Below are 26,219 nucleotides of genomic sequence, written 5' to 3' on the forward strand. Positions count from 1 at the left end.
CTTATAACAGTGCCATGGATTCATTTTACCAGGGGCATTAGATTCAGGGGCTGTTTGGTTCTAGGCCTAGCATTGCCATACTTTGCCACACATTTTTGCTAAGCTTGCCTAAGGTTAGTTCATCAAAATGAAAGCCACAAGTTGGCAAGCCTAAGGGAATCTTGCCACACATTTTGTGCGTATGCCATGTGGGACCCAAATGTGGCTTGCCAAAGGTGTGGCTGGAACCAAACACTTGCCTAAGTTGGTCAATGTTAGTCACAAACCAAACAGCCCCTAAGAACACCTAAATATTTCGTATAAGGGCATGGGACAGTGGGTGCACCAGCAGTCCAAACACCATGTACCTAAATAGGGGCATAAAGTGGTGATTCATAGTTTGTTCCCCCGAGAAACGAACATCCAAGAAACTTATCTGGGTTGGTCCCATTTTTGTTCACTCTAGCCACCTACTCCTATGTGTGGATAACAAATCTAGTCCTGTTCATACCACTGTGTACAACATTACCCCTATATTTCCCTTTTCGACCAAGAGACTGGTTGGATGACCAGTCTGTACTACATTCACCCCCTTTCCTTCCTGTTTGTACCAAGTACAATGTACATACTAAATTCCCCCGCCCCCAATTTATTTCTTGTTTTAACCAAGTACAAGATTTGACTCCATGAAGTAGCTTTACCTCTAACAATAGAAAAAAAATAGGTGATGTTGGACCATCCGATCGAGAGGGGCTGAGAGGTAGAAAATGATGCACATGCAGCAATGTAGCGAGCATGGGAAGTAGAGCTAAGGCGGTTTCGAAGGAAGACATACCTGAAGGTCGTCGGGATGTGGATAGGTGGGCAGCGGGAGGTTGGATCCGCCCACACTAGGGAAACGACGAAGGGATTGGAGGACCTCTCGCGCCGGCGCTCGGCCAGAGATAACGGTGCGGTCGGCAGTGGGTCTCCTCCCTCGCTGTTGATGACGGCCTAAACGCTGCCCCTCCTCCCCTTCACTGGCGGAGGGGGATACATCTGGATCTGTAACCAGCAGTGAGGATAGAGAGACAGTGTTTTTTGAAGGGAGAAAGACAGTGTTACCACCGCTATCTTGTTTAGATCTGGAGAGGATGAGAGTGTGTGAATAGAGCAACCCTAGCAAGCAAGCGCAGAGGCTCCGGCCTATATATACATAGTGGGGTAGTTTTCCTTTTTCACTCCATCAAAACAATCATTTTTTAGTAGTTGATTGTTTTTTGAGATAGCTACACGCTTATTCCAAGTGGTGTTACGGTGCGCTAGGTTGCATTTTGTATCATTCAAGTCTGGTACAAGTCCCTCCATTAAATGAACAACCACCCCCTCGTAAAAATTGTGAACAAGCCCACGACTAAAATTATAGGAAACATGGGTTGCACCAACATGCATTATTATTTATATTTTCTACTCCCTCCGTTCCTAAATATAAGTCTTTTTTTATTAGCCACACGTAAGACAAGAATTTTTTTATTAGCAGTGAACCCCACGTCTCATAGACACAAAAAGTGTGGCAAGATTCCCTTAGGGAAGCCAAAGTGTGTCTAACAGTTTGAGCAACTCAAGTTAGGCAAGTGTGGCAAGTGTGGGAAAAACAATGTGGCAACATAAGACAAACATAGTCACAATCCAAACAGACCCATAATTTTTTGTGACATGCATGAACATTTGGTTAGTTAAATTTATAGTCAAAATTTGGCAAGGTGCATCAAATCAACACATGCAAGTATCAAAAGGAAAGTCACGGCATGCATGCATGCGTTGTACTCCCTCCGTTTCCAAATATAAGTCTTTTAGAGATTGCAACAAGTGACTATATACAAAGCAAAATGAGTGAATCTACACCCTAAGATATGTCTACATACATCTGTATGTTGTAGTCCATTTGAAATGTCTAAAAAGACTTTTGTCGAGTGCAATGCTATGATGTGTTGCATAATTAATGCATAGGTAAACGAAAATTATTGAAATATATCGAGTGCAGTGCTTTGATGTGTCGTGTCAACTCGTACAAGACCGAGAAGTTTGATTACTACAACGCCCTCTCCCTCGCGGACTAAGCTCCGGTGCCTTAGCTGCACCTGCCTTTGGCTGCATGACAGGTGGGAAACCCACCTGTTGGGCCCGCCTGTCATAGACGCAAAGGGAGGAGCAGTAAGTCAATTAAGCTGCGTCCCTCCCTCGCGCATGAGCGTGGTGGCTGGCAGGACTAGTAGAAGCTTTCGCTACATGCTATCCCTCCCGAACGAGGTGGATAGACAAGTAGCAGTGAATTCGATACTGTAGAAGTTGTAGTAACATCATTGTTCGTCTTCTCGAAGAGGCGAAGAGCCAAGCGCAACCCGAATGTGGCAGTTGCGAACACTCGCGTGACAGTCTTTGTGTAGGGGTGGGGCGTGGTGCGGTGCCTTGGAGCACGCATATAGCCAGGCTCTTGCATGAGACAAAATTGCTATTTGAGCCCACTATTGTAGTACTAGTACTTGCTAGTATAGCCCTATAAACCAGAAAGGAGTATTTGCCTTCCTAGAGATTTCAACAAGTGACTAGACTACACCGCGTGCAGTACTCCCTCCCTTCCGGTTTACAGGGCTCAAATCTCAAATCTCATCAACCAAGGCATTTTGTGATTGGAGGAATGTATCTCGAACTTTACAAAACTACCCTAATTAAACTCATGCATTAATTACGTAGTTCTCTCGTTTTCCTCTCCGCCTTGGTCGCGGTGCACAATATTGAGCACTCCTATATGACCAGTCGCTCTATCTACTTGCGGGACATCAAACATCTGGGCCCGCGTGCCATCCACCAAATCACAGCGAGGTGCTACAGTCGAGAATCACCGGTCACCCAGGTGTGGCTGTCATGACCCGTCATATCTGAAAACCCACACCTTTGCCAGCAGTGGTAAAGTGGCCTCGAAGTTGGAGTGGATGAAGCAACCATCATTTCACTGGAACACTCGTTGAAGCACTTTGTCCCCTTTCTTGAAGAAATCCTCACTCCAGGCTACTCACTTCTGCCATTTTTCTTCTGCACCGATGAAGGAAAGGTGGGCGAATCACATTATATTGATATATTTTCATTCGAAAAATCTTCTTTTTGCGAAGCACCGACCGATTCTCACAGCATATTCTTTTCCCGTTTTCATTGCGATTGTGGTTTCCTTTCGATTGCTTTTTGTTTGTCAGTTCATTGATGGATCCTGGAGCACTTAGCAAAGAGTTCCCGGTGGACAACCCACTGGAGACAGCAATCTCCAGGAAGCGAGCACCGACCAACGAGTTGACCATGTTGGCGGGCCAACCCATGGAGACGGAGAACTCCAAGAAACAAGCACTGGACAAAGGGTTGACGACGTTGGCGGATGAACTCCTCAAAGAAAGTTGGAATAACAGAAGGGCCCCACCGTGCGTACCCCAGAAACTGTAATGGCCACCTATGCGAGGCTCAAGGCCGAGTTTGAGGAGATAGTCACCGTTGAGAAGCAGTATTCCCCTGGCAAGCTGATGGCCCCCATCGAGGACGAGGAGATGGCCCCCGGAGGGATGGGATCCCACGGTGAGCTGCACAAGGTAAAAAATAATGGCTTACCATAGTTGTGGTTTTTGATTATTTGCAATGTGCTTCCTAATATGTTAGGGTTGTGCAGGTGCAGGTGGACGTCCTTGATGATTTCAATGCCGCGGCCCGTCTTGTGGACAATGCCCTAGAGATTGTTTTCGATGTCGCGGTCCGTCCTGTTGACATCGCCCCGAAGATCGATTCCGATGCCGCTGTCCATCCCATGGACATCGCCCCAGAGATCGATTTTGATGTTGTGGTCATTCCTGTGGACATCGCCCCAGAGATAGTTTCCCACGCTGTTGTCCGTGTTGTGGTCATTGCTCGAGTGATCGATGACAAGATATAGTTGGTCGCGCTAATCCTTCAGATTATTTTGCATTGCCCTATGTTTAATTACCAGAACAATGCTGTCGGATATCGGGTTCCAGCAAAACCCTTAAGGTTCGAACTCTGGGGTGCGCACGAAGATCTTCCCCCTACCGATCCACGTCCCAATGCGTCATCGTGAATCTAAACTACATGATGAACAACACAAGGGACACGAGGTTTATACTTGTTCGGGCCACCGTTGTGGTGTAAAACCCTACTCTAGTTTGTGGTGTGGTGGATTGCCTCAGGGGTTGATGATGAACAGTACAGAGGAAGAACAGCCTCGTGAGAGGTGTTCTTGGGCTGATGCGGTATTCTACTTGGGATGGATCTTCCCGCCTCTAGGTGCGGTGTCGATTTTGATCTCCCTTTTTCTACCTACTGTGGTGGCTAGCTCTATTCATAGAGGCCCTGGTCCTCTTCCCAAATATTGAGTGGGAAGGGAGCCAACAACGGGCATTTTGAAGGGGAACATCTAGTACAAGTTATCCTGACTAAAGTTGGTCTTCGACTGCCAAAGGCACTAGCGATGGCGCCGTCTTGGGCTCCACGGTGACCTCCGTCCTGCCGCTCTGCTGGTCTTGGTCTCATTGCACCGAATGTTAATCTTTGCTTGATGCCTCGGTAATCCGCGCTTGCGCTTGCCCCCTTTGCACCAAAGAGGAAACGAGGACACTGCGTAGGATGGCGCCTGTCTGGCACCCGCCTGGTCTCAATCTTCATGGCTTGCGTCATGAGCACCTCGCGAGGTAGCCTGCCTTGATCTCTACGACTCCTCATGAGCCAGCCTGGTGAGGCCGCCCCTGAGGAAGCCATGCGTCGTTCGCCCTGCGAGACTTGGCCCCTCGCGAGGGTCTTGAGCTTGGGTCGATGAAGACAGGTCGCACTGGGCCTCAGCTTGAGCCACGCCACAGGCCGAAGTCAGGCAAGTCTGGGGACCCCCATTCCCAGAACACCGACAGTAGCCCCCGGGCCCAAGGCGTGCTCGAACTTGGCTTAGCAGCGAAGCAAAAGGGCAAGTGCGGAGCGCTGTGGGCCCATCAGCCTGCGGCCTTGGTCGCCGCGTGGCGATTGATTGGACGTGGGTGTCTCCGCTTCCCCACGCTGCCTCGGCAACTGTCCGATTTGACGAGTCCCTGCTGCATGCAAAAAGGATCATGATTACCTGCGATTGTCGAGGCCGACGATTGGCCTCCTCTGGACTATAAGTACGGAGAGGCGTGAGCCCCTGCAGTCCATCTCTTCTTGCTCCACTCGCTCCTTCTTACTTGCTCTTTCTCCATCTTATTGTCAATGGCACCGATCCGCCGGTTCTCAGCCGAGGAGAAAGGAAAGGCCCCCTGAGAGGGGCCCGACCCGCTCCCGCCGAAGAAACGGCTGGTCCCCGGCCGCCACGACGAGGTTGCTCGGCCAGAGACGTCGAGGCCCTGGTACGAGCGGCCACCTCCTGGGTTTCCGCTACCTCTGTACACCCGGGCTAAGGGCCTTAGAGAAGGAGACACCGAGCGGCGCCGATCGCGCCGTTGGTGACGACAACGAGTCACGGCGGTTTGCGTCATTGCTCATGGAGTCCATGCCACGGACTCCTCTCGCGAGCTTGTGCTCCACGCCGCCATGCCTCCAAGCTCCTGGATCTTCTTTCCTCCCTCCTTCGTCTTTGAGATGCCGCCGAGGGGGCCTCTCGAGCTCTGGCTGCAGCAAGCCGACTGCGGTACCCCGGCGACCAGAGCAGAGGTTGACGTCGTCGCTCCAGGCAAGGTCTACATGACCCGAGGCTGGGGCGAGATCGCCCGGGTCTGCCGAACAGGAGGTGCCCTCGTGATTCATTTCGAATATGACGGCGCCTCCCTGATGCTCTTCAAGGTCTTGGACGCGGAAGGACGTGATGTCTACTACACAACCTTCTTCTTGTAGACGTTGTTGGGCCTGCAAATGCACAGGTTTGTAGGACAGTAGCAAATTTCCCTCAAGTGGATGACCTAAGGTTTATCAATCCGTAGGAGTCATAGGATGAAGATCGTCTCTCTCAAGTAACCCTGCAACCAAATAACAAAGAGTCTCTTGTGTCCCCAACACACCCAATACAATGGTAAATTGTGTAGGTGCACTAGTTCGGTGAAGAGATGGTGATACAAGTGCAAAATAGATAGTAGATATAGGTTTTTGTAATCTGAAATAATAAAATTAGCAAGGTAACAAGTGGTAAAAGTGAGCGTAAACGGTATTGCAATGATAGGAAACAAGGCCTAGGGTTCATACTTTCACTAGTGCAAGTTCTCTCAACAATAATAACATAGATAGATCATATAACAAGCCCTCAACATGCAACAAAGAGTCACTCCGAAGCCAGTAATAGCGGAGAACAAACGTAGAGATTATGGTAGGGTACGAAACCACCTCAAAGTTATTCTTTCGGATCGATCTATAAAAGAGTTCATACTAGAATAACACCTTAAGACACAAATCAACCAAAACCCTAATGTCACCTAGATACTCCATTGTCACCTCAAGTATCCGCGGGCATGATTATACGATATGCATCACACAATCTCAGATTCATCCAACCAACATAAAAGTACTTCAAAGAGTGCCCCAAAGTTTCTATCAGAGAGTCAAGAACGTGTGCCAACCCCTATGCATAGGTTCCCAATGCCACGAAACACGCAAGTTGATCACCAAAACATACATCAAGTGGCACATGATATCCCATTGTCACCACAGATAATCACCGCAAGACATACATCAAGTGTTCTCATAAAAGACTCAATCCGATAAGATAACTTCAAAGGGGAAACTCAATTCATCACAAGAGAGTAGAGGGGGAGAAACATCATAAGATCCAACTACAATAGCAAAGCTCGGGATACATCAAGATCGTGCCATAGAGGAACACGAGAGAGAACACGAGAGAGAGAGAGAGATCAAACACATAGCTACTGGTACATACCCTCAACCCCGAGGGTGAACTACTCCCTCCTCGTCACGGATAGCGCCGGGATGATGAAGATGGCCACCGGTGATGGGATCCCCCTCCGGCAGGGCGCCGGAATAGGCTCCCAAGATGATTTTGGTGGCTACAGAGGCTTGCGGCGGTGGAACTCCTGATCTATCTTCTGTTTTGGAACTTTTAGGGTACGTAGGTATATATGGGTGCAGGGGGTACGTCGGTGGACCTCCGGGGGGCTCATGAGGTAGGGGGGCGCGCCCCCCACCCTCATGGGCAGCCCGGGAGTCCCTTGACGTGCACTCCAAGCCCATCTGATTGGTTTCCTTCCAAAATTAACTTCTCTAGTTGATTTCGTTCCGTTTTGACTCCTTCTGATATTCCTTTTCCTCGAAACACTAAAATAGGCATAAAACAGCAAATCTGGGCTGGGCCTCCGGTTAATAGGTTAGTCCCAAAAATAATATAAAAGTGGATAATATAGCCCAATATTGCCTAAAACAGTAGATAAAGTAGCATGGAGCAATCAAAAATTATAGATACGTTGGAGATGTATCAAGCATCCCCAAGCTTAATTCCTGCTCGTCCTCGAGTAGGTAAATGATAAAAAAGAATTTTTGATGCGGAGTGATACTTTGGCATAATTTCAATATAAATCTTCTTACTTGTGATATGAATATTCAGATCCGAAAGATTCAAGACAAAAGTTCATATTGACACAAAAATGATAATACTTCAACCATACTAATCAAAGCAATCATGTCTTCTCAAAATAGCATGGCAAAAGAAAGTTCATCCCTACAAAATCATATGGTTAGGCTATGCTTGATTTTCATCACACAAAGATGTTCCCAACTTCTATACCCCCGATGACAAGCCAAGCAATTGTTTCATACTCAAATAATCTCAAACTTTTTCAACTTTCACGCAATACATGAGCGCGAGCCATGGATATAGCACTATGGGTGGAATAGAATATGATGGTGGGGATTGTGTGGAGAAGACAAAAAAGGAGAAAGTCTCACATTGACAAGGCTAATCAACGGGCTATGGAGATGCCCATCAATTGATGTCAACATGAGGAGTAGGGATTGCCATGCAACGGATGCACTAGAGCTATGAATGCTCAACAAAAGAAAACTAGTGGGTGTGCCTCCAACTCACTTGCTCACGAAGACCTAGGGCATTTTGAGGAAGCCCATCATTGGAATATACAAGCCAAGTTCTATAATGAAAAATTCCCACTAGTATAAAAAGACAAATTATGAGACTCACTACCATGAAGATCTTGGTGCTACTTTGAAGCACAATATATGAGACTCACTATATGAAGAACAAGGTGCTACTTTGAAGCACAAGTGTGGTAAAAGGATAGTAGCATTGCCCCTTCTCTCTTTTTCTCTCATTTTTTTATTTGTTTGGGCCTTTCTCTTCTTCTTTTTTATGGCCTCTTTTTTTTCGTCCGGAGTCTCATCCCGACTTATGGGGGAATCATAGTCTCAATCATCCTTTCCTCACTTGGGACAATGCTGTAACAATGATGATCATCACACTTTTTTTCTTACAACTCAATAATTAGAACTCGATACTTAGAACAAAGTATGACTCTATATGAATGCCTCTGGCGGTGTACCGGGATGGTGCAATGAATCAAGAATGACACGTATGGAAAATAATGCATGGTGGCTTTGCCACAAATGCAATGTCAACTACATGATCATGCAATGGCAATATGACAAAAGTAATGTATGCCATGATGATGGTGATGGAAGTTGCATGGCAATATATCTCGGAATGGCTATGGAAATGCCATGATAGGTAGGTATGGTGGCTGTTTTGAGGAAGATATAAGGAGGTTTATGTGTGATAGACCGAATCGTATCACGGGGTTTGAATGCACCGGCGAAGTTTGCACCAACTCTCAAGGTGAGAAAGGTCAATGCACGGTACCGAAGAGGCTAGCAAGGGTGGAAAGGTGAGGTGCGTATAATCCATGAACTCAACATTAGTCAAAAGAACTCATATACTTATTGCAAAAAAATTAGAAGCCATCGAAAAATTCAAGTACTACGCGCATGCTCCTAGGGGGATAGATTGGTAGGAAAAGACCATTGCTCGTCCCCGACCGCCACTCATAAGGATGCACAAGCAAGGTACACTTCATGTTTCAAATTTGTTACACAACTTTACCCATACGGGCATGCTACGGGACTTGCAAACTTCAACACAAGTATTTATCAAATTCACAATTATCAACTAGCATGACTTCGATATTATCACCTCCATATCTCAAAACAATTATCAAGCATCCCCAAGCTTATCTTTAGTATTCAATTTACTCAAAAGAAAGTTTCACATGTCTTGAACACTAAGTATATTAACATTAACAAATTACCATGCTATCAATGACTCCCAAAATAATCTAAGTGAAGCATGAGAGATCAATAGTTTCTTTAAAACAAATCCACCACCATGCTATAAAAGATATAAGTGAAGCACTAGAGCAAAAATTATTACGCTCAAAAGATATAAGTGAAGCACTATGAGAAAAACTATCAAGCTCAAAAGATATAAGTGAAGCACATAGAGTATTCTAACAAATTCCAATTCATGTATGGATCTCTCATTTAATAATTTCAGATCTTGATACTTTATTCAAACAGCAAGCAAAGCTAAAGAAAACTACAATGCAAGGATAGCACAACTCATGTGAAGAAGCAAAAACTTAGGCTCAACTGATACTAACCGATAGTTGTTGAAGAAGAAAGGTGGGATGCTTACCGGGGCATCCCCAAGCTTAGATGCTTGAGACTTCTTGAAATAATATCTTGGGGTGACTTGGGCATCCCCAAGCTTGAACTTTTGTGTCTCCTTAATTCCTCTCATATCATGGTTTCTCTTTTTATCAAAAGCTTCATTCAGAACAAACTCAACAAGAACTCGTGAGATAGGTTAGTATAAACCAATGCAAAACCTTATCATTTTCTACTATAACAAATCACTAAATATATTATTCAACATTGCATACTAAATGCCTCTGTATATTTAATACTCTATCATTAAACAAGCAAACATATGCAAACAATGCAACCATAACAGCAATCTGCCAAAACAGTACAGTCTGTAAAGAATGCAAGATTCATCATACTTACCTAACTCCAAAAATTATGAACAAAAATTCCCTCTGTAATAAATTTATCAGAGCTCAATATGCAAAAAGATTTAACATTATACCACTTTCTGACTTTTCTAGGGAATTTTTGAAACAGCGGTAAACTTTCTGTTTTCAAACAGCAACATGTATACTGGCAAAATAAGGATGGCAAAGGCTATCCTTGACTTCTTTATTAGAACTAAAGATGCAAAACATTATTCTAACTAACAGCAAGCAAAACTAACAAAAGGAAATGATGCTCCAAGCAAAACACATATCATGTGGTGAATAAAAATATAGCTCCAAGTAAAGTTACCGATGAACGAAGACGAAAGAGGGGATGCCTTCCGGGGCATCCCCAAGCTTAGGCTTTTGGCTATCCTTGAATATTAACTTGGGGTGCCTTGGGCATCCCCAAGCTTAGGCTCTTTCCACTCCTTATTCCATAGTCCATCGAATCCTTACCCAAAACTTGAAAACTCCACAACACAAAACTCAACATAAAACTCGTAAGCTCCGTTAGTATAAGAAAATAAAACAACCACTTAGGTACTGTAATGAACTCATTCTAAATTCATATTGGTGTAATATCTACTGTATTCCAACTTATCTATGGTTCATACCCTCCGATACTATTCATAGATTCATCAAAATAAGCAAACAACACATAGAAAACAGAATCTGTCAAAAACAGAACAGTCTGTAGTAATCTGTATCAAAAGTATACTTCTGGAGCTCCCAAAAGTCTACCAAATTAGGAAGTCCTATGCAATTCGTGTAACAATCTAGAGAAAAAATATTCAGATCAGAAGCATGTTTCTTTGAATTAACAAAACTAATTTACTGAGTGCAAAAGTTTCTGATTTTCAGCAGGATCAACACAACTATCACCATAAGCTATCCTAAAGGTCTTACTTGGCACTTTATTGAAACAAAATCTATAAAACATGATTACTACAGTAGCATAATCATGTGAACACACAAAAACAGTAAGGATAAATATTGGGTTGTCTCCCAACAAGCGCTTTTCTTTAATGCCTTTCTAGCTAGGCATGATGGTGACAATGATGCTCACATAAAAGATAAGAATTGAAACATAACGGGAGCATGATGAAGCATATGACTAGCACATTTAAGTCTAACCCACTTCCTATGCATAGGGATTTTGTGAGCAAACAACTTATGGGAACGATAATCAACTAGCATAGGAAGGTAACACAAGCATAGCTTCAAAACTTTAAGCACATAGAGAGGAAACTTGACATTATTGCAATTCCCACAAGCATATATTCCTCCCTCATAATAATGTTCAGTAGCATCATGAATGAATTCAACAATATAACCAGCACCTAAAGCATTCTTTTCATGATCTACAAGCATAGCAATTTTATTACTCTCCACATAAGCAAAATTCTTCTTTATGGCATACGTATCATCACAATAATCATCATAGATAGGAGGCATGCTTTCGTCATAGTAAATTTGCTCATCATAGCTTGGGGGACAAAAAATATAATCTTCATCAAACATAGCTTCCCCAAGCATGTGGCTTTGCATATCATTAGCATCATGTATATTCAAGGAATTCATACTAACAACATTGCAATCATGCTCATCATTCACATATTTCATGCAGAGAATTCTATGTAATTCTTCTTCTAGTACTTGAGCACAATTCTCATTTCCATCATACTCACGAAAGATATTAAAAAGGTGAAGCGTATGAGACAAACTTAATTCCATTTTTTTGTAATTTTCTTTTATAAACTAGACTAGTGCTAAAACAAGAAACAAAAAGATTCGATTGCAAGATCTAAATATATACCTTCAAGCACTCACCACCCCGGCAACGACACCAGAAAAGAGCTTAGTTGACGGGGTGTGAGTGAGTGCCCTTTACCTTTGCCTCCCTGGCAATGGCGCCAGAAAAGAGCTTGATGTCTACGACACAACCTTCTTCTTGTAGACGTTGTTGAGCCTGCAAGTGCATAGGTTTGTAGGACAGTAGCAAATTTCCCTCAAGTGGATGACCTAAGGTTTATCAATCCGTAGGAGGCGTAGGATGAAGATGGTCTCTCTCAAGCAACCCTGCAACCAAATAACAAAGAGTCTCTTGTGTCCCCAGCACACCCAATACAATGGTAAATTGTATAGGTGCACTAGTTCGGCGAAGAGATGGTGATACAAGTGCAAAATAGATAGTAGATATAAGTTTTTGTAATCTGAAATAATAAAAACAGCAAGGTAACAAGTGGTAAAAGTGAGCGTAAACGGTATTGGAATGATAGGAAACAAGGCCTAGGGTTCATACTTTCACTAGTGCAAGTTCTGTCAACAATAATAACATAGATAGATCATATAACAAGCCCTCAACATGCAAGAAAGAGTCACTCCGAAGCCACTAATAGCGGAGAACAAACATAGAGATTATGGTAGGGTACGAAACCACCTCAAAGTTATTCTTTCGGATCAATTTATAAAAGAGTTCGTACTAGAATAACACCTTAAGACACAAATCAACCAAAACCCTAATGTCACCTAGATACTCCATTGTCACCTCAAGTATCCGTGGGCATGATTATACGATATGCATCACACAATCTCAGATTCATCCAACCAACATAAAAGTACTAGCAAGTTGATCACCAAAACATACATCAAGTGGCACATGATATCCCATTGTCACCATAGATAATCACGGCAAGACATACATCAAGTGTTCTCATAAAAGACTCAATCCGATAAGATAACTTCAAAGGGGAAACTCAATTCATCACAAGAGAGTAGAGGGGGAGAAACATCATAAGATCCCACTACAATAGCAAAGCTTGGGATACATCAAGATCGTGCCATAGAGGAACACGAGAGAGAACACGAGAGAGAGAGATCAAACACATAGCTACTGGTACATACCCTCAACCCCGAGGGTGAACTACTCCCTCCTCGTCATGGATAGCGCCAGGATGATGAAGATGGCCACCGATGATGGGATCCCCCTCCGGCAGGGCGCCGGAACGGGCTCCCGAGAGGTTTTTGGTGGCTACAGAGGCTTGCGGTGGCGGAACTCCCGATCTATCTTATGTTCTGGAAGTTTTAGGGTACGTAGGTATATATGGGTGCAGGGGGTATGTCGGTGGACCTCCGGGGGGCTCACGAGGTAGGGGGGCACGCCCAGGGGGGGCGCGCCCCCCACCCTCGTGGGCAACCCGGGAGTCCCCTGACGTGCACTGGGGCGCGCCCCCCACCCTCGTGGGCAGCCCAGGAGTCCCCTGACGTGCACTCCAAGCCCATCTGATTGGTTTCCTTCCAAAATTAACTTCTCCAGTTGATTTCGTTCCGTTTTGACTCCGTCTAATATTCCTTTTCCTCGAAACACTGAAATAGGCATAAAACAGCAAATCTGGGCTGGGCCTCCGGTTAATAGTTAGTCCCAAAAATAATATAAAAGTGGATAATATAGTCCAATATTGCCTAAAACAGTAGATAAAGTAGCATGGAGCAATCAAAAATTATAGATACGTTGGAGACGTATCAGGACACCAGCTGGAGTGCTGCCCCAGATGAGGCTGCCAGGACGTCGATGTGGCAAGGGCTAGGCCTGTCGTCCGCTTCCAAAGCGGCTCCTCTGGTAGCAGTCGAGATGCTGGGGAGTCCAGCCACTCTCCCGAGCCTCTTGCGACTCCGTAGATGAGTGAGGACAGCTACGAGCCCCCGAGCTCGCGTCGCGCCCGGAGCAAGGCAGCTGCATCAGGCCGCCGATGCGGCTGATCTGGATGGGGTTGGCGCCAGCCCCTCGTGGCCCACTGTTGAGGATGGCGTCGGCCGTGGAGGCGCGTTTAGTTAGGGCTCCTAAGGATTAGCACCTTTTGTTCCCTGCGAGGAATCAAGGAAATACCTCGTGGGGGCATGTAAAGCGTCTGCAGTGTCTTTTGTTGGTTTTATCATTATTAAGAAGTGATGCAAATGCTTGTCCTGTTCCGGCTTGGTTCCTCCTTTCTAACCTCGCGACGACCTGGTGCTCTACGCTGACAGGTCCCGGTCCCCAAGCAGGCTTCAGCCATCGCTGGTATGCCAAGTCGCGGTGCCGTGGTCAAGGCCAGGAGGTGAGCGGCCCGAGGTCCAGTAAGAGCCCCTGAGGTGCGATGCTCAGGAGGTCCTGATGCGGAGCATCCTTCAGTCATCCCCATGTACCTTCCATCATCTCACCAAGCACCAAGAGGACCCATGACTAGAGCACGATCTAGAGCTCTTGAGACTGAGGTGACTTCTCTCCTTAGTGATATCTCATTCGATCCTCTCGAGACATGGCTACTACCTAAGTCCGAAATGTTGTGCATGATTAGGTACCAAGAGGACTCTCCCGACGATGTTCATGAGATGGTCAAGACACCAAGTCCACGGAAGAAGAGAACCAATGGAAGAAGGCGAGAACAACCTCCAGGCACCGGACATCCAGCCATGGCCCCGGACATCCGGCCCCTGGAGATCTACTTGGACAGGAGTCGGCAGAAGAAGCTACAGGGACCGGACATCCGACGTCCAGCCCTGACATCCGGCCCCCCTCATCGGAATTCCGGCCTACAGCCCAGACATCCGGAGGCGCCATCCAAGGAGCACAGAAGCTTGTCCCGACAGCCCGGACATCCGGCTGCCTCACCGGACATCCGGCCCCCCTGAAGCACCAGACATCCGGCCCCTCCGCGGGAACATCCGGCCCAGTCCATCCAGAGTGCCGCAGTGCCAACTCCACCAGCCCGGACATCCGGCCCGTCGCGAGTGCCCGGACATCCGCCCCGATGCCCGGACATCCTGTCCCCTCCTGCCTGCGTGCAGCGCCTCAGGGCCATGGCCCATATACCCCTTCGCCCTGTAGACTATATATACTCCCCCTCCACCTACGTTCTAGGGTCAGCATTGTGATAGATCATTTGAGATAGAGCATTGCTCATCTGTACCGGATCTACTCCTCGTGAGGGACCACACCTCTTCGGAGAAGATCCATCCGGATAAGACAATCAATACCTCCTCACGGAGAAGAACAGTTACTCTTGTATCGTCCCTTGTTGACTTTGGATCTCGTGTTACTTTGTGCCTCGATGATCTAGCACTTGTGTGATCAAATTCGTGTCGGTTGAGTGTTTCTCTTGTTTTCCCCTCGTGATTTCCCTCGTGTTCTTCCGCGCATTCTTCGTGTTCCCCGTAGGATCCTCTCCAAACGTGAAAAATTGGCCCCTAGGGTTCTGCCATACATCATCTTGGTATCATGAGCCACGTTGATCATGTTTTTGGAGCCCCTACCCCGTGTTTTCTAGCTTGATTTTGTTGATTTCGTCCTAAATCCAAAAATTCCCTACCCAAAATAGCCCCACGCTTTTTTTGTGATTTGTTGGTGTGATGAAGTTTTGTTGGATTTGATCCACGGATATGCTTTCCATCGAGTGGATCTAGGTTTTCCCCATCTCTCCCACGATTTCTATCCACCAATTCGTTCGAATTTTGCCCCGGAGTTTCCCTTTTTCCTGTGGAGTTCATTGTGTTCGTCCCTGATCCAGGGGCCCGGACATCCGCCCGTGTCCACCGGACATACGGCTTCCTGGACATCTGGCAGCTGGCCCGGACATCCGGTCCCTGGCAGCAGCAACTCCATCCCCTGCGCCCATTTCCGCTTAGTATCGCCCAATTTTGCCCCGGTGACCACGCTTACTTCCGCATACCCCCACCACTTTCCACAAAAACCACCACCGCTCACTGCTACCTCCTATGTCGATTTTGACACGTTTTGGTCTTTGAGATTTTGGGTTGTGGTTCCCATGTCCTATTGTGTTTCGGCTATATAGGTACGGTTCGACATCAACATCACCACGGCTCATCTCCATAGACTACTCATCATCGCCAAGGACGGTAACTTCGACGACATCTTTGTCATACCTTGCAAGTGCATTGACACACACATGGCCTTACTTTTGCGTAGCTTACCCATCGAGACTAGCAATTGAGTATTGCCGGCAACGTAACTTGTGCAAATTAGTCATCATACTCCATAGCATACATACCATACCATCGTGGTGCATATCTTGGCATCAACTTTTGTGTCACAAAGTTGTCATAGCATACACAATTGCTATCTTGGTTCGTGAAGATGTGCATGAGAAAAGAGCTCAAAAGTGAAAGAGCCACCCAAGATTTTAAGCAAAGAGGAAAGAAAAGCAAAGAGCTTATAAGCAAGAACCATATCATCATACTGCATTAAGATTGTCATAGTCGATCATCTTGGATCATAGCACTGAAATACCACACATATAGCATACTTAGGATAGAGGTTGTTGCATTTTTGCCCAGTAGGTTGTGCACAAGTTCCGTATCCGCCTATTGTGCAATCGTGCTAGCGTCTCTCGTGTATTGTGCAACAAGAGCATTTTCGTGGATTCCACATTTTGGCTCACTTTTGGTTTGCACAATCCCACTTATCTATTTGCGAGTGTGTTTCTGTGTACCACTACTTGCATGGTCTACTTGTTGCATTTGCAAATTTGCGAATCTTTTCCAACATTATTGAAGCTCAGTTACAATTGCATCAAATTTTGTGCCACCGTCCTAACCAAGCTCCACCATAAGCTTTTACTTGTGTAGGTGTGAGAACCAACAAGAATTGGTACCAATAGTGCTATTCCATTTTGTCCGCATTTGAGTGAACTTGATTCATCGTCAACATCGATCAAGGTTCATTGGTATAAGTTCTTCTGCTTCTACCACTCACGTTTTTGCTTGGAATGATGGATAGGCCAAGTACCTCCACCAACCCACTCTTCATCGAGCAAGACGACGACATGTCATCATATGTCACCAAGAGCCACCTCTTTGGTGCACAACGAGCGTTGCATCAAGAGCAACAAGCTATTACCGACCGCATCGATAACCTCGCCACTGACTTGCGACTCTCCGAGCAACGTACCAAGGACTACTTCGACAACAAGCTCGGCACTCAGAAGCAAGAGAACGATGCAAGAATAGACGAGATCCATGCCTTGTTGGTGAACCGTCCTCCTTCAACTTCTTCATACTCAAGACGGAGCCGCTCAAGTCAACACTCCGACAACTCCTTCTCTTGCACAAGTACACCATCATCGAACACTCTTCGACGAGCCGCGTGTCAAGACCGTCATGCATGTCGCAGTCCTCTACACGACAAGCATTCACAAGAGCAAGTCGATGAGCAAGTACTTCGTGCTCAACCACACCAAGTCGCTTTTGCACAAGCTCAAGAACGATGACGACAACGGCACCAAGAGGAAGAACAAGCGCGTCTACACCAAGAGGAAAATGACACCGAGGCTCAAAGTCTTCAACAACAACAACGTGAAGCACAAGCTCTTGAGGCGCAACGTGCCCTTCAAGAATCAAGTCGAGCCATCACCAACCGCAATCTCGAATGGCGCAATCAAGAGGAAGCCCTTCGAGAAGAAATCCAAGAGAGGAACTACCAATTGCAAGTGCAACATCAAGTTCCTCAAGCTCCTCCACAAGCTCATCAAGCTCCACCTCAACCTCAAGTTCAACAAGAGCAAGTTGATCATGGACTTCCTAACGCCAAGAGCAACATGAGGATGATTACCCTCCACGTCAAGGGCGTCATCATCACCATCGCCAACAACACAATGAAGAGCAACGCTACGGCAAGCTAAAATTCACCATGCCCAAGTTCAATGGAAGCAATGAGCCTGAAGAGTACCTTTCATGGGCATTGAAGGTCGACAAAATCTTTCGTTTGCACAACTATGAGGAAGAAAATAAGATCACTATGGCATCACTTGAGTTCCAAGACTATGTGCTCATATGCTGGGAACAAGTCCTTGAGTGCCGACAAGCAAGAGGTGAACCTCCAATCACCACTTGGGCTCAAATGAAGGATGTCATGCGAGCATGTTTTGTGCCTACATACTACAACCGCGATCTCTTGAAGAAACTCCAACTCCTCAAGCAAGGAACAAAGAGTGTTGAAGAATACTACAAGGAAATGGAGATAGCCGTGATTCGAGCTAATGTCACGGAAGATGATGAGCAAACTCTGGCACGTTTCTTGAATGGACTCAATCATCCCATGAAGAAGATCGCCGACTTCCAACCCTACTCCAACCTCATTGAGCTCGTGCATCAAGCTACAAAGGCGGAACGTCAAGTGCAAGATGACTTCAAGTACGCCAAGTACTCATACAAGACATACGGCTTCTCCAATAACCAAGCTTCAACAACTCCTCCAACCTCTACATCAACCAAGCCTTCTACAAGCAACGACGACAAGTCAAGTTACAAGAAAACTTCGACAAGCTCGAGTCGTCCTCCTCCTACTACAAGCAACTTCAAGCCGCGTGTTTCATCATCTACTCCGACCGATGAGACCGTCAAGACAAGCTCCTTCAAGTGTTTCACTTGCGGCGGCCGAGGCCACAAGTCCTACGAATGCAGAAACGAGCGCACCATGATCCTCAATGATGATGGAACCTATGACTCCATGAGTGACGAGGAGATGGAAGCCCTTGAGCAAGTGGCCATGCACCGATGCGTGAACGAGGATGAAGATGATCAAGTCATTTGTGATGAGGATTCGAGCCCCGCTCTCGTTGTTTCCAAAATCTTGACTCTTCAAGATCAACAAGAAGAAAACCAACGATGCCACATCTTCCACACAAAGGCCGGCATCAATGGAAGGTCCGTCAAGGTCATCATCAATGGAGGTAGTTCTCACAACTTGGCAAGTGAAGAACTATGCTCCAAGCTCCAATTAGTCAAGATGAAGCACCCGCATCCATACAAAGTCCAATGGCTAAGTGACTCCGGCACTATACGAGTTGAGCATACGGTCCAAGTCTCCTTCAAAATTGTTGCATACGAGGACATTTTGGAGTGTGATGTCATCCCGATGTCCGTTTGCCACCTCCTTCTTGGTAGGCCTTGGCAATTCGACTGTGGTGTCCTCCACAACGGGCGTGCCAATCACTATAGCTTCAAGATGAAAGGAAAGGAGGATGTGCTACGACCTATGTCTCCTAGTAAAGTGATAGCCGACAAGCAAGCCACCCATCATGGAGAGAAGAGTGAGAAAGTGAACCACCAAAAAGTGATTGAGAGCCACAAGCCAAACTTGAGCGCCTCTTTGCCTAGAGAGAAAAACCTAGTCCTATTTGCCACAAAAAGTGAGATGAGAGAAGTGTGTGAGAACCCATCGAGTGTTATGCACTTTGTCCTTGTGTGCAAGGATGGGGAACCAAAAACTAACACCTCTCATGAGCTACCTTTAGTGTTTCAATCTCTTTTGCAGGAATTCCAACACGTTTTCCCGGATGAGCTACCTCCGGGTCTACCTCCACTACGAGGCATTGAGCATCGAATTGACCTCATCCCCGGAGCGCCCCTTGCAAACAAAGCTCCATACCGCGCCAATCCCGAAGAAACTTAGGAGATCCAACGGCAAGTACAACAACTAATCAACAACGGTCATGTACGTGAAAGCCTAAGCCCTTGTGCCATTCTGGTTATACTTGTCCCTAAGCAAGATGGAAGTTTTCGCATGTGCTTCGATTGTAGACCTACAAATGCTATTACCGTTCGCTATAGGAATCCCATTCCTCGCCTAGACGATATGCTTGATGAACTTAGCGGTGCCGCCTTTTTCTCAAAAATTGATCTTAAAAGTGACTATTATCAAATCCGCATACAAGAGGGTGATGAGTGGAAAACCGCTTTCAAAACCAAATTTGGCTTATACGAGTGCTTGGTTATGCCCATGGGTTTATCGGAAGCTCCCGATACTTTCATGCGTCTTATGCATTTTGTGCCTAGACCTTATATTGGAGTGTTTGTTGTGGTTTACTTTGATGATATTCTTCTGTTTAGCAAATCCATGAAAGAGCATCTTAATCATGTTAGGGCTGTTTTGCAAACGCTTCACAAGGAACGTCTTTGTGCCAACATGAAAAAGTGCACGTTTGGTGTTGACAAACTTGATTTCTTGTGTTTTGTCGTTTCTTCAAAGGGTGTCCATGTTGATGAATCTAAAATTGAAGCAATTAAAACTTGACCCCAACCCACCAATTTGCAACAAGTGCATAGTTTTCTTGGTCTTGCAGGTTTTTACCTTTGCTTTTTGAAGGATTTTAGCACTATTGCCGCTCCTTTGCATGCCTTGAGTAAGAAGAATGCTCCTTTTGTTTGGGGATCTTTGCAATCCACCGCTTTTGATGAGCTCAAAACTTTGCTTACTCATTCTCCGATTCTTGCTTTGCCCAATTTGTACAAAACTTTTAAGGTTCATTGTGATGCAAGTGGTACCGGAATTGGCGGCGTTTTGATGCAAGAAAAACGAGCCATTGCATATTTTAGTGAAAAACTCTTCGGTGCTCAACTTAACTATCCCATCTATTACAAAGAATTGTATGCTTTAGTGCGTGTACTACATGTTTGGGAACATTATCCTAGACCTCATGAGTTTGTCATCCATACTGATCATGAAACACGTAAGTACTTAAAAGGTCAAACTAAATTAAACAAGTGCCATGCCAAATGGAGTGAATTTATTGAATCTTTCCCGTAAGTGATCAAGTACATTAAGGGTAAGGAAAATGTAGTTGCGGATGCACTTTCACGCATATGCACACTTGTCACAAAACTTGAGTTGAATGTTATTGGCTTTGAGCACATAAAAGACTTGTATGCTAATGATCCATCTTTTGCTACTCCTTATGCTAAATGTTTGACGCATACATCTTGCGAACGATATTACATCTATGATGGTTATCTTATGAGAGCTAACAAACTATGCATTCCCGCATCTTCTCTTCGTTTGCTCCTTTTGCAAGAGGCTCATGGAGGAGGACTCATGGGACATTTCGGATGCGACAAGACATTCGCCACGCTCTCCAAGAACTACTTTTGGCCCAAGATCAACATGTCGCAAAGCTAAGCCTAAAGCTCAATCCCATGGTCTTTACATGCCTCTTCCTATTCCTTATCAACCTTGGGAAGACATTAGCATGGATTTTGTACTTGGTTTGCCTATAACTCAAAATGGAAAGGATTCCGTGTTTGTTGTTGTGGACCGATTTTCTAAGATGGCACATTTCATTCCTTGCAACAAGATAGACGATGCTTCACACGGTGCAAATCTCTTTGTATGGAAATATTGCGCCTCCATGGAGTACCAAAGACAATCGTCTCCGACCGCGACGTCAAGTTCTTGAGTTACTTCTGGAAGACGCTATGCGCCAAGCTCAGAATCAAGCTCTTGTTTTCATCCGCTTACCATCCTCAAACCGACGGCCAAACGGAGGTGACGAACCGTACGCTCTCCACTCTACTTCGCGTGTTGATAAAGAAGAACATCAAGGAGTGGGAGGAGTGTCTACCCATCGCCGAGTATGCCTACAACCGTGCAAGACATTCGATGACCGATAAGTCCCCCTTTGAGGTCGTCTACGGCTTCAACCTGTTGTCCCCATTGGACATTCTACCTCTTCCTCTACAAGAGTGCACCAACCTCGACGCAAGTGCCCGTGCAAGCTACATCAAGAAGATGCATGAAGATACAAGGCACACCATTGAGCGCCAAGTACAACGACTCGCAACCAAGCTCAACATCAACAAGCATCCCATGATATTCAACATTGGAGACCTCGTGTGGCTACACCTTCGCAAGGACCGCTTCCCCAATGAACACAAGTCCAAACTTCTCCCTCGAGCCGATGTACCCTTCAAGGTGCGAGCACGCTACAACAACAACGCTTACCAGATCGATCTCCCATGAGACAAGTAAAACATGAGGGCCATCTTCAACGTCTCCGATCTCCCTCGTACCATGGTGATAAGGATTTCGATCCGAGGTCGGACTTTCCCAAGGGGGGGGGGAGATGATGCGGAGCATCCTTCGGTCATCCCCATGGACCTTCCATTGTCTCACGAAGCACCAAGAGGATCCATGACTAGAGCACGAGCTACAGCTCTCGAGACCGAGGTGACTTCTCTCCTTAGTGAAATCTCATTTGATCCTCTCGAGACATGGCTACTACCTAAGTCTGCAATGTTGTGGACGATTAGGTACCAACAGGACCCTCTGGATGATGTTCATGAAGATGGTCAAGACACCAAGTCCACGGAAGAAGAGAACCAAAGGAAGAAGGCGAGAACAGCCTCCAGGCACCGGACATCCGGCCATGGCCCCGGACAACCGCCCCATGGGGATCTACTTGGACAGGAGTCGGCAGAAGAAGCTACAGGGACCGGATATCCGGCGTCCAGCCCAGACATCCGGCCCCCCTCACCGGAATTCCGGCCTCCAGCCCGGACATCCGGAGGCGCCATCCAGGGAGCACAGAGGCTTGCCCCGACAGCCCGAACATCCGGCTACCTCACTGGACATCTGGCCCCTCCTGAAGCACCAGACATCCGGCCCCTCCGCGCGGACATCCGGCCTCGTCCATCCAGAGAGCCGCAACGCCAACTCCACCAGCCCGGACATCCGACCGGTCAGCCCGGACATCCGGCCCGTCGCGACCACCCAGACATCCGGCCTGATGCCCGGACATCCGGTCCCCTCCTGCCTGCAAAACATGGTGGTGCCGGAGCAATCCAACATCACCCCACTTATATTGGTTGTACAACCAGTGACAGAAAATGTAGGACCGACTCCAGCAGACTGTACACATATTTCACTGACGACACCACTAGCGCCACCAAAGAGGACCTGCACTCCAGCAAAAGGTATGCCAATTTCAATTGCCATAGCACCAGCCGTACCACAGAAAAATCCCACTCCAGCAAAAAGTACAACAAGTCCACCGGCCAAAGACCTATCCCAACTGCAGAGACGGCCAATTCCTGCATATTGGAACCCCATTCCAGTTATTCCCAGTTTAAAAGACAATGCTTTCAATGTTGTTAGGGATTACATGCATATATTCCCATCATTGGAAGATTATAGTGAAGACAAACACCATTTTCACATCTTCCTGTCCCACTTATGTGTAAGTGCTATTATTCATGGTGATTATTTTCCTGTTTTCTGCTGATTGAACACATCAATGATTTACATTACATTGTTGTAAGTAGGCGAGGGTCAATCTAGGTAGTCATGACAAGCAAAGCTTGCTTGCGCTTTTCAAGGAAGCATTGCAGTAGTATTGGTGTTACCTGAGGAAATCACACTTTGATGGCAAGTCTATAAATGAATTTCTGCTGAAGTCTCTTGTGCTAAATTTAGAAGACATTGAATGGAAAAACCATGTTATGCACTGGCCTGTTCCCAGGATGAGGTACTGTCTATGATATCACATGACAATTTGAACTTCTACTTTTCCGCATGTGCCTTACGGATCTTTTTTGCAGGAAATCTGCTCAAAGAAGAATTCCGGTTTGGAAAGAACGATAGGATATCACAAATATGTTGCCCGCTACTTTGCTCTTGTTAGTACCTGTTGTCCTATATCACTGTACTTGCATACATACCTGGTTCATTATGTGACAGCAGTATGCATGATAGCTTGCTTATCATTTGTTTGCTCCAAATTATCTGATATGTATGAATGGTTACATTAGTGTAGAATATATCCAATGCCAATGAAATTTTTTAGCTCTGCATTGTTCTTGTAATTACTTGTTGTCCTTTATCAGTGTACTTATATTGACACGTAGTTGTTCATGTACCATCACTCTGCAGCTTATTTTCCTTTGCCCTCCATTTTCTACACATTAGATCTATATTTACTCATACCATAAGGTTGGATAACACCGATGGTACTGAAGAAGTTTAGCTCTGCATTGCTCTTGGCTATACCTTTTGCCTGTATTGCTGTACTTACATTTATAGCTACTTGGTTATGTAGCATCACTCTTCATCTTATCTTAAATATTCTCCATTTTTTCTTATATGATCACATCTATATTTACTCTTAACAAAATGTAGAATAAAGGCAATGCTTATGAAGAAGATTCTATGGTAAACTTCTTGAATTGCGCCCCCCCCCCCTGTCAGCATGGACAAGGTCCTTATAGAGCCTGTCATCACCAATAATGTAAGTTTGTCCTTCTCAAGCCTTCAAACTTTGTTGTTTATATTTGGTTAGACATGACTGCAATAGCTGTTTATTTTTGGTGTTTGCATCAAATTGCATGTTTAAAGTTTATTATGTAGTTCATAAACAAAAGTTTGTCCTTCTCAATTTAAGTTTTCAGTTGTACAAACAAGTTCCTTATTCATACTATGTAAATTAAACTATACAGAGCAAGTGATCTTCTTTTGCACTGCATGTATGCTTCTGTTCTTGATCCATAATCCAGTGGTGTGGTGAACCTACCCACTACAACACAATGTCATATTCTGCAATGTCTTAACTCTGAACAACTGTCTCTTTATTTGCCAATCTGAAATGGGATAAATTGATAGCACACTAACCATTCATACTTATGAGTTCTTGATTTGTAATCCAGTGGAGTCGTGAAGCTGCCAACTCCTTCACAATGTCATTTCCTGCCATGTCTTGACCTGAACAATACCATATTGTGTTAATGCTATTTTAAACTGTGTCACTTTATTCATCAGTAAGAAATGTGATGAATTGTCATCACTGATACTTATATGTGCAAAACCTGTCATATGTCTTCTTGTTTATCTTTCAGAGTGAGGAGGATATAAGTGTCAAAGAAGCGAGTCTCATCAGCTTGCTCAGCTGCTTACGCTACAGCTCCCGAATAGGGCTAACCTTTCTTGAACTCTATTGAAGTGCTGTCGGTTTTGTATATTAATTTGTCGATGTGTTTATTTGCACTCATGGCGATCTTTGATGCTCAGTGTATGTAATCTGTAGTTAGCTTGTGCTTTATTATCATAGTGGCAAACTTTGATGCCCAGTAGATGTAATATGCCATAATTTCTTTTTTGTATAGTCTAGGTTTTTTCTTATTCATGATGCTGTAGTTATTTTACTGTATATATATATATATCCTGTCTTCGCAGTAAACCGGCCAAACAGTAAAATTAGGGTACATAATTGGGCCGTCATGCAAATCACTATGTATGATCCGCATCATGGGCCCCATCATCTTGGTCCGTTAACAGGCCTAAATGTAAACTAGCCCACTAGTAGATTCGGGCCTTTAATAGGCCGAGTAAACCACTGACCCTATTTTCATAAGAAAATTCAATGGGCTTTTAGGAGGCTGAAAACTAGGTTGGGCCTAAAACGTGCCTAACAGATCATGGCTGGCAGCAGACAAAAATAGACCCCGGCCCATGATTGTGCCAATCAAATCACGGGCTTTTAATAGGCCAAAATTGTCTCGGTCCTTGTTTGGCCCAATCAGATTATCGGTTGTGAGCAGGCCAGATGCAAACTGGGCCATAGTTAGGCCCAACTGTATGACGGGCTTTTAACTGGCCGTAATAAATAGAGTGCCGAAATGTTAAACGGGTATTTAATAGGCCGAAACTAATATCAGGCCGAATTACTAAATGGGTCTTTAGCAAGTGGGCCCAAAAGCATAGCGTCTAGTTGACGGGCCGAATCTGATATGGGCCATAATTTAGCCCAAAGCCTCTTAAAGGGCCGGACCTGATCTGGGCCATAATTTGGCCCAGAACGTGGTAGGCTTTTAACGGGCCGGATCTCATATGGGGCCTTTATTTGGCCCGGAACGTGAAAAGGCCTGATTAATGAACCAGATCAAATATGGCCGCGCATTTGGCCCAAAAAATGGTAGCCTGTTAATGGGTCGGCCTACTAGTGTCCTCAAAATCTTGTGGGCCTTCAGCTGGGTCGGCTGTCGGTGTCAAAACCGGCGGATCTCAGGTAGGGGGTGTCGCACTATGCGTCTAAAGTCGATGGTAGATAAGGAGGCGGGGGACACGATGTAACCCAGGTTTCAGGCCCTCTTTTATGGAGGTAATACCCCTTACTCCATGCTTGATTGATCTTGGATGAATATGAGTATTTACGAGATTGTTCTACCTTGATATCGCAATGGCTAAAACCTAGAAGTCTAGCCTATATGATTATCATTGCCTCTACGGACTAAACTCTCCGGTTTACATAGACACCTGAGGGGACTTGATAGAGGCAAAGGTGTCCCGTCTTTCGATGAGATGATGGATATCGCTTTGGTGGAAGTCGACTTTGACGATCC

This window comes from Triticum aestivum, chromosome 6B, assembly GCF_018294505.1.
Source record: "Triticum aestivum cultivar Chinese Spring chromosome 6B, IWGSC CS RefSeq v2.1, whole genome shotgun sequence".
Taxonomy (NCBI): Eukaryota; Viridiplantae; Streptophyta; class Magnoliopsida; order Poales; family Poaceae; genus Triticum; species Triticum aestivum.